The sequence below is a fragment of the Oncorhynchus keta genome, unplaced genomic scaffold (assembly GCF_023373465.1).
Source record: "Oncorhynchus keta strain PuntledgeMale-10-30-2019 unplaced genomic scaffold, Oket_V2 Un_scaffold_245_pilon_pilon, whole genome shotgun sequence".
Lineage (NCBI taxonomy): Eukaryota > Metazoa > Chordata > Actinopteri > Salmoniformes > Salmonidae > Oncorhynchus > Oncorhynchus keta.
The window spans coordinates 40,809-49,719 of NW_026290881.1; the positions used below are offsets into that span (position 1 = coordinate 40,809).

The 8,911-nt window shown below is 47.1% G+C and overlaps 1 long non-coding RNA gene across 1 annotated transcript; it reads right to left on the minus strand.

The window, feature by feature from the left end:
• Positions 1 to 5,258: 5,258 nt before the first annotated feature.
• Positions 5,259 to 7,154, minus strand: LOC127928247 (uncharacterized). Its single transcript, XR_008131090.1, has 6 exons — positions 7,068 to 7,154; positions 6,862 to 6,995; positions 6,620 to 6,689; positions 5,967 to 6,136; positions 5,731 to 5,900; positions 5,259 to 5,626 (listed from the first exon to the last, which is right to left on the minus strand). It is a non-coding gene; the product is annotated as an uncharacterized LOC127928247 (long non-coding RNA).
• Between the last annotated feature and the right edge of the window lie 1,757 nt (positions 7,155 to 8,911).

The window sequence follows — 8,911 nt, forward strand, 5'->3', positions numbered from 1 at the left end:
TGATATCTGGTAGAGTCTCTAATGTGTGATATCTGGTAGAGTCTGTAATGTGTGATATCTGGTAGAGTCTCTAATGTGTGATATCTGGTAGAGTCTCTAATGTGTGATATCTGGTAGAGTCTCTCTGTCTGTAATGTGTGATATCTGGTAGAGTCTGTCTGTCTGTAATGTGTGATATCTGGTAGAGTCTCTCTGTCTGTAATGTGTGATATCTGGTAGAGTCTCTGTCTGTAATGTGTGATATCTGGTAGAGTCTCTCTGTCTGTAATGTGTGATATCTTGTAGAGTCTCTCTGTAATGTGTGATATCTGGTAGAGTCTCTGTCTGTAATGTGTGATATCTGGTAGAGTCTCTGTCTGTAATGTGTGATATCTGGTAGAGTCTCTCTGTCTGTAATGTGTGATATCTGGTAGAGTCTCTGTCTGTAATGTGTGTATCTGGTAGTCTCTGTCTGTAATGTATGATATCTGGTAGAGTCTCTGTCTGTAATGTGTGATATCTGGTAGAGTCTCTAATGTGTGATATCTGGTAGAGTCTCTAATGTGTGATATCTGGTAGAGTCTCTCTGTCTGTAATGTGTGATATCTGGTAGAGTCTCTGTCTGTAATGTGTGATATCTGGTAGAGTCTCTCTGTCTGTAATGTGTGATATCTGGTAGAGTCTCTGTCTGTAATGTGTGGTATCTGGTAGAGTCTCTGTCTGTAATGTATGATATCTGGTAGAGTCTCTGTCTGTAATGTGTGATATCTGGTAGAGTCTCTAATGTGTGATATCTGGTAGAGTCTCTAATGTGATATCTGGTAGAGTCTCTCTGTCTGTAATGTGTGATATCTGGTAGAGTCTGTCTGTCTGTAATGTGTGATATCTGGTAGAGTCTCTCTGTCTGTAATGTGTGATATCTGGTAGAGTCTCTGTCTGTAATGTGTGATATCTGGTAGAGTCTCTCTGTCTGTAATGTGTGATATCTGGTAGAGTCTCTGTCTGTAATGTGTGATATCTGGTAGAGTCTCTCTGTCTGTAATGTGTGATATCTGGTAGAGTCTCTGTCTGTAATGTGTGGTATCTGGTAGAGTCTCTGTCTGTAATGTATGATATCTGGTAGAGTCTCTGTCTGTAATGTGTGATATCTGGTAGAGTCTCTAATGTGTGATATCTGGTAGAGTCTCTAATGTGTGATATCTGGTAGAGTCTCTAATGTGTGATATCTGGTAGAGTCTCTCTGTCTGTAATGTGTGATATCTGGTAGAGTCTGTCTGTCTGTAATGTGTGATATCTGGTAGAGTCTCTCTGTCTGTAATGTGTGATATCTGGTAGAGTCTCTGTCTGTAATGTGTGATATCTGGTAGAGTCTCTCTGTCTGTAATGTGTGATATCTGGTAGAGTCTCTGTCTGTAATGTGTGATATCTGGAAGAGTCTCTGTCTGTAATGTGTGATATCTGGTAGAGTCTCTGTCTGTAATGTGTGATATCTGGTAGAGTCTCTCTGTCTGTAATGTGTGATATCTGGTAGAGTCTCTCTGTCTGTAATGTGTGATACCTGGTAGAGTCTCTCTGTCTGTAATGTGTGATATCTGGTAGAGTCTCTCTGTCTGTAATGTGTGATATCTGGTAGAGTCTCTGTAATGTGTGATATCTGGTAGAGTCTCTGTAATGTGTGATATCTGGTAGTCTCTCTAATGTGTGATATCTGGTAGAGTCTCTGTCTGTAATGTGTGATATCTGGTAGAGTCTCTCTGTCTGTAATGTGTGATATCTGGTAGAGTCTCTCTGTCTGTAATGTGTGATATCTGGTAGAGTCTCTAATGTGTGATATCTGGTAGAGTCTCTAATGTGTGATATCTGGTAGAGTCTCTCTGTCTGTAATGTGTGATATCTGGTAGAGTCTCTGTCTGTAATGTGTGATATCTGGTAGAGTCTCTCTGTCTGTAATGTGTGATATCTGGTAGAGTCTCTAATGTGTGATATCTGGTAGAGTCTCTGTAATGTGTGATATCTGGTAGAGTCTCTAATGTGTGATATCTGGTAGAGTCTCTGTCTGTAATGTGTGATATCTGGTAGAGTCTCTGTAATGTGTGATATCTGGTAGAGTCTCTGTCTGTAATGTGTGATATCTGGTAGAGTCTCTGTCTGTAATGTGTGATATCTGGTAGAGTCTCTGTCTGTAATGTGTGATATCTGGTAGAGTCTCTCTGTCTGTAATGTGTGATATCTGGTAGAGTCTCTGTCTGTAATGTGTGATATCTGGTAGAGTCTCTGTCTGTAATGTGTGATATCTGGTAGAGTCTCTGTCTGTAATGTGTGATATCTGGTAGAGTCTCTCTGTCTGTAATGTGTGATATCTGGTAGAGTCTCTCTGTCTGTAATGTGTGATATCTGGTAGAGTCTCTCTGTCTATAATGTGTGATATCTGGTAGAGTATCTCTGTCTGTAATGTGTGATATCTGGTAGAGTCTCTGTCTGTAATGTGTGATATCTGGTAGAGTCTCTGTCTGTAATGTGTGATATCTGGTAGAGTCTCTGTCTGTAATGTGTGATATCTGGTAGAGTCTCTGTCTGTAATGTGTGATATCTGGTAGAGTCTCTGTCTGTAATGTGTGATATCTGGTAGAGTCTCTGTCTGTAATGTGTGATATCTGGTAGAGTCTCTCTGTCTGTAATGTGTGATATCTGGTAGAGTCTCTCTGTAATGTGTGATATCTGGTAGAGTCTCTAATGTGTGATATCTGGTAGAGTCTCTGTCTGTAAAAACCACAATTAGCCACCACCCCCTTTGCGTGCACACACACACACACACACACACACACACACACACACACACACACACACACACACACACACACACACACACACACACACACACACACACACACACACACACACACACACACACACACACACACACACACACACCAAATCCACAGCCATTGGGGTAATTAAATAATAGCGCTTAAAAGTTTTAATTTAGATTGAAAAATGTTCCCTTCTTTTCCTCTCCTCCTCCCTCCACATCTCTCTCTGACAGAGAGACAAAGAGAAGACACAGACAGAGAGGGAGAGACAGAGAGAGACAGAGAGAGAGAGGCAGAGAGAGAGGCAGAGAGAGAGAGACAGAGAGAGATATGAGATTTTCTGCAGCACATTGTCAGGGTATCTCCTATTCCCCTCCCTCTCAGATCAGCACATTGTCAGGGTATCTCCTATTCCCCTCCCTCTCAGATCAGCACATTGTCAGGGTATCTCCTATTCCCCTCCCTCTCAGATCAGCACATTGTCAGGGTATCTCCTATTCCCCTCCCTCTCAGATCAGCACATTGTCAGGGTATCTCCTATTCCCCTCCCTCTCAGATCAGCACATTGTCAGGGTATCTCCTATTCCCCTCCCTCTCAGATCAGCACATTGTCAGGGTATCTCCTATTCCCCTCCCTCTCAGATCAGCACATTGTCAGGGTATCTCCTATTCCCCTCCCTCTCAGATCAGCACATTGTCAGGGTATCTCCTATTCCCCTCCCTCTCAGATCAGCACATTGTCAGGGTATCTCCTATTCCCCTCCCTCTCAGATCAGTAAAAGATCAGGCCATCCCTCCACCTCCCTCCTCTCCACCCCCCTGGCCATCCCTCCACCTCCCTCCTCTCCACCCCCCTGGCCATCCCTCCACCTCCCTCCTCTCCACCCCCTGGCATCCCTCCACCTCCCTCCTCTCCACCCCCTGGCCATCCCTCCACCTCCCTCCTCTCCACCCCCGGCCATCCCTCCCCTCCACCTCCCTCCTCTCCACCCCCGGCCATCCCTCCACCTCCCTCCTCTCCACCCCCCTGGCCATCCCTCCACCTCCACCTCCCTCCTCTCCACCCCCTCCCTCCCCCTCCTCCTCCTCCTCTCCCCTTCCCTCCACCCCTCCTCCCCTCCTCTCCACCCCCTCCCTCTCTCTGATAGACAGCTCAGACAACAGAACCAGCAGCCTTCCTGACAAGCACATTTACATTGAATAACAGAACTGTCCATGTCCCATCACACACACCTGTCATTACTGTGGGCCTGTGTGCTTTCTCTCCTCAAACCTCTTCTTCCCCCCCCCCCAAACTCCCTCACATCACCCTCCCCTCTCCCCAAACTCCCTCACATCACCCTCCCCTCTCCACCTCACCTCACCTCTCTAACCTCTCTGTTCGTTACCTCTTCTCTCTCTCCACCTCTCTGTTCGTTACCTCTTCTCTCTCTCCACCTCTCTGTTCGTTACCTCTTCTCTCTCTCCACCTCTCTGTTCGTTACCTCTTCTCTCTCTCTCTCTACCTCTCTGTTCGTTACCTCTCCTCTCTCTCTCTCCACCTCTCTGTTCGTTACCTCTCCTCTCTCTCTCCACCTCTCTGTTCGTTACCTCTTCTCTCTCTCTCTACCTCTCTGTTCGTTACCTCTTCTCTCTCTCCACCTCTCTGTTCGTTACCTCTTCTCTCTCTCCACCTCTCTGTTCGTTACCTCTTCTCTCTCTCCACCTCTCTGTTCGTTACCTCTTCTCTCTCCCCACCTCTCTGTTCGTTACCTCTTCTCTCTCTCTCCCACCTCTCTGTTCGTTACCTCTCCTCTCTCTCTCCCACCTCTCTGTTCGTTACCTCTCCTCTCTCTCTCCACCTCTCTGTTCGTTACCTCTTCTCTCTCTCCACCTCTCTGTTCGTTACCTCTTCTCTCTCTCCACCTCTCTGTTCGTTACCTCCTCTCTCTCTCCCCACCTCTCTGTTCGCTACCTCTTCTCTCTCTCTCCACCTCTCTGTTCGTTACCTCTTCTCTCTCTCTCTCCACCTCTCTGTTCTCTCTCTCTCTCCACCTCTCTGTTCGTTACCTCTCTCTCTCCACCTCTCTGTTCGTTACCTCTCCTCTCTCTCTCCCACCTCTCTGTTCGCTACCTCTTCTCTCTCTCTCTCCACCTCTCTGTTCGTTACCTCTCCTCTCTCTCTCCACCTCTCTGTTCGTTACCTCTTCTCTCTCTCCACCTCTCTGTTCGTTACCTCTTCTCTCTCCCACCTCTCTGTTCTCTCTCTCTCCACCTCTCTGTTCGTTACCTCTTCTCTCTCTCTCCACCTCTCTGTTCGTTACCTCTTCTCTCTCTCCACCTCTCTGTTCGTTACCTCTTCTCTCTCCCACCTCTCTGTTCTCTCTCTCTCCACCTCTCTGTTCGTTACCTCTTCTCTCTCTCTCCCACCTCTCTGTTCGTTACCTCTTCTCTCTCTCTCCCACCTCTCTGTTCGTTACCTCTTCTCTCTCTCTCCCACCTCTCTGTTCGTTACCTCTTCTCTCTCTCTCTCTCTCCACCTCTCTGTTCGTTACCTCTTCTCTCTCTCTCCACCTCTCTGTTCGTTACCTCTTCTCTCTCTGTCCATCTCTCTGTTCTCTCTCTCTCTCCACCTCTCTGTTCGTTACCTCTTCTCTCTCTCCACCTCTCTGTTCGTTACCTCTTCTCTCTCTGTCCATCTCTCTGTTCTCTCTCTCTCTCCACCTCTCTGTTCGTTACCTCTTCTCTCTCTCTCCACCTCTCTGTTCGTTACCTCTTCTCTCTCTACCTCTCTGTTCGTTACCTCTTCTCTCTCTCTCTCCACCTCTCTGTTCGTTACCTCTTCTCTCTCTCTCCACCTCTCTGTTCGTTACCTCTCCTCTCTCTCTCTACCTCTCTGTTCGTTACCTCTCCTCTCTCTCTCCACCTCTCTGTTCGTTACCTCTTCTCTCTCTCTCTCCACCTCTCTGTTCGTTACCTCTCCTCTCTCTCTCCACCTCTCTGTTCGTTACCTCTCCTCTCTCTCTCCACCTCTCTGTTCGTTACCTCTTCTCTCTCTCTCCACCTCTCTGTTCGTTACCTCTCCTCTCTCTCTCCACCTCTCTGTTCGTTACCTCTTCTCTCTCTCTCCACCTCTCTGTTCGTTACCTCTTCTCTCTCTCTCTCCACCTCTCTGTTCGTTACCTCTCCTCTCTCTACCTCTCTGTTCGTTACCTCTTCTCTCTCTCTCCACCTCTCTGTTCGTTACCTCTCCTCTCTCTCCACCTCTGTTCGTTACCTCTTCTCTCTCTCTCCACCTCTCTGTTCGTTACCTCTCCTCTCTCTCTCTCCACCTCTCTGTTCGTTACCTCTTCTCTCTCTCTCTCCACCTCTCTGTTCGTTACCTCCTCTCTCTCTCCACCTCTCTGTTCGTTACCTCTCCTCTCTCTCTCTCCACCTCTCTGTTCGTTACCTCTCCTCTCTCTCTCCACCTCTCTGTTCGTTACCTCTCCTCTCTCTCTCCACCTCTCTGTTCGTTACCTCTCCTCTCTCTCTCCACCTCTCTGTTCGTTACCTCTCCTCTCTCTCTCCACCTCTCTGTTCGTTACCTCTCCTCTCTCTCTCCCACCTCTCTGTTCGTTACCTCTTCTCTCTCTCTCCCACCTCTCTGTTCGTTACCTCTTCTCTCTCTCTCCACCTCTCTGTTCGTTACCTCTCCTCTCTCTCTCCACCTCTCTGTTCGTTACCTCTCCTCTCTCTCTCCCACCTCTCCTCTCTCTCTCCACCTCTCTGTTCGTTACCTCTCTCTCTCTCTCCACCTCTCTGTTCGTTACCTCTCCTCTCTCTCTCCCACCTCTCCTCTCTCTCTCCACCTCTCTGTTCGTTACCTCTCCTCTCTCTCTCCACCTCTCTGTTCGTTACCTCTTCTCTCTCTCTCTCCACCTCTCTGTTCGTTACCTCTTCTCTCTCTCTCCCACCTCTCTGTTCGTTACCTCTCCTCTCTCTCTCCACCTCTCTGTTCGTTACCTCTCCTCTCTCTCTCCCACCTCTCTGTTCGTTACCTCTCCTCTCTCTCTCCACCTCTCTGTTCGTTACCTCTCCTCTCTCTCTCCACCTCTCTGTTCGTTACCTCTCCTCTCTCTCTCCACCTCTCTGTTCGTTACCTCTTCTCTCTCTCCACCTCTCTGTTCGTTACCTCTCCTCTCTCTCTCCACCTCTCTGTTCGTTACCTCTCCTCTCTCTCTCCACCTCTCTGTTCGATTTACCTCTTCTCTCTCTCTCCACCTCTCTGTTCGTTACCTCTTCTCTCTCTCTCTCCACCTCTCTGTTCGTTACCTCTTCTCTCTCTCCACCTCTCTGTTCGTTACCTCTTCTCTCTCTCTCCACCTCTCTGTTCGTTACCTCTTCTCTCTCTCCACCTCTCCGTTCGTTCTCTCTCTCTCTCTCCTTTGTGTATAATCCCCTCCACTGGGGCGGGGGTGGGGTGGGGGGGGGGTGTAAATTGAATCAGTTGTTTAAAAGAACAACAGACGCCATGATTTAATATACCTTAGAGTTTAGTTTAAATCTCTACACTAATACCACGAGGAGATGGAGAGGAGGAGATGGAGAAATGAGAGAGAGAGAAAGAGGGTATAAAATCCATTATCACACTCCTCACTAAGGCATACCTGTGGTTTATTCTGCACACACACACGTCTGCCTCATCCCTCGTGGAATAAATAAGAGAAAAGGAGAACAGAGAAAAGGGAGAACAGAGAAAAGGGAGGACAGAGAAAAGGAGAACAGAGAAAAGGAGAACAGAGAAAAGGAGGACAGAGAAAAGGGAGAACAGAGAAAAGGGAGAACAGAGAAAGGGAGGACAGAGAAAGGGAGAACAGAGAAAAGGAGAACAGAGAAAAGGGAGGACAGAGAAAAGGGAGGACAGAGAAAAGGAGAACAGAGAAAAGGAGAACAGAGAAAAGGGAGGACAGAGAAAAGGGAGAAAAGGGAAAAAGGGAGAACAGAGAAAAGGAGAACAGAGAAAGGGAGGACAGAGAAAAGGAGAACAGAGAAAAGGGAGAACAGAGAAAAGGGAGAACAGAGAAAAGGGAAAAGGGGAGAACAGAGAAAAGGGAGGACAGAGAAAAGGGAGAAAAGAGAAAAGGGAGGACAGAGAAAAGGAAAAGGGGAGAACAGAGAAAAGGAGAACAGAGAAAAGGGAGAAAAGAGAAAAAGGAGGACAGAGAAAAGGGAGAACAGAGAAAAGGAGAACAGAGAAAAGGAAAAAGGGAGAACAGAGAAAAGGAGAACAGAGAAAAGGGAGGACAGAGAAAAGGGAGAACAGAGAAAAGGGAGAACAGAGAAAAGGGAGAAAAGAGAAAAGGGAGGACAGAGAAAAGGGAGAAAAGAGAAAAGGAGGACAGAGAAAAGGGAGGACAGAGAAAAGGGAGGACAGAGAAAAGGGAGAACAGAGAAAAGGGAGAACAGAGAAAAGGGAGAACAGAGAAAAGGAGGACAGAGAAAAAGGAGAACAGAGAAAAGGGAGAACAGAGAAAAGGGAGAACAGAGAAAAGGGAGGACAGAGAAAAGGGAGAACAGAGAAAAGGGAGAACAGAGAAAAGGAGAACAGAGAAAAGGGAGAACAGAGAAAAGGAGAACAGAGAAAAGGGAGAAAAGAGAAAAGGGAGGACAGAGAAAAGGGAGAACAGAGAAAAGGAGAACAGAGAAAAGGAGGACAGAGAAAAGGGAGAACAGAGAAAAGGGAGAACAGAGAAAAGGGAGGACAGAGAACAGAGAAAAGGGAGAACAGAGAAAAGGGAGAACACAGAGAAAAGGAGAACAGAGAAAAGGAGAACAGAGAAAAGGAGAACAGAGAAAAGGGGAGAACAGAGAAAAGGAGAACAGAGAAAAGGGAGAACAGAGAAAAGGGAGAACAGAGAAAAGGGAGAACAGAGAAAAGGAGAACAGAGAAAAGGAGAACAGAGAAAAGGGAGAACAGAGAAAAGGGGAGAACAGAGAACAGAGAAAAGGGAGAACAGAGAAAAGGAGAACAGAGAAAAGGAGAACAGAGAAAAGGAGAACAGAGAAAAGGGAGAACAGAGAAAAGGAGAACAGAGAAAAGGGAGAACAGAGAAAAGGAGAACAGAGAAAAGGGAGAACAGAGAAAAGGGAGAACAGAGAAA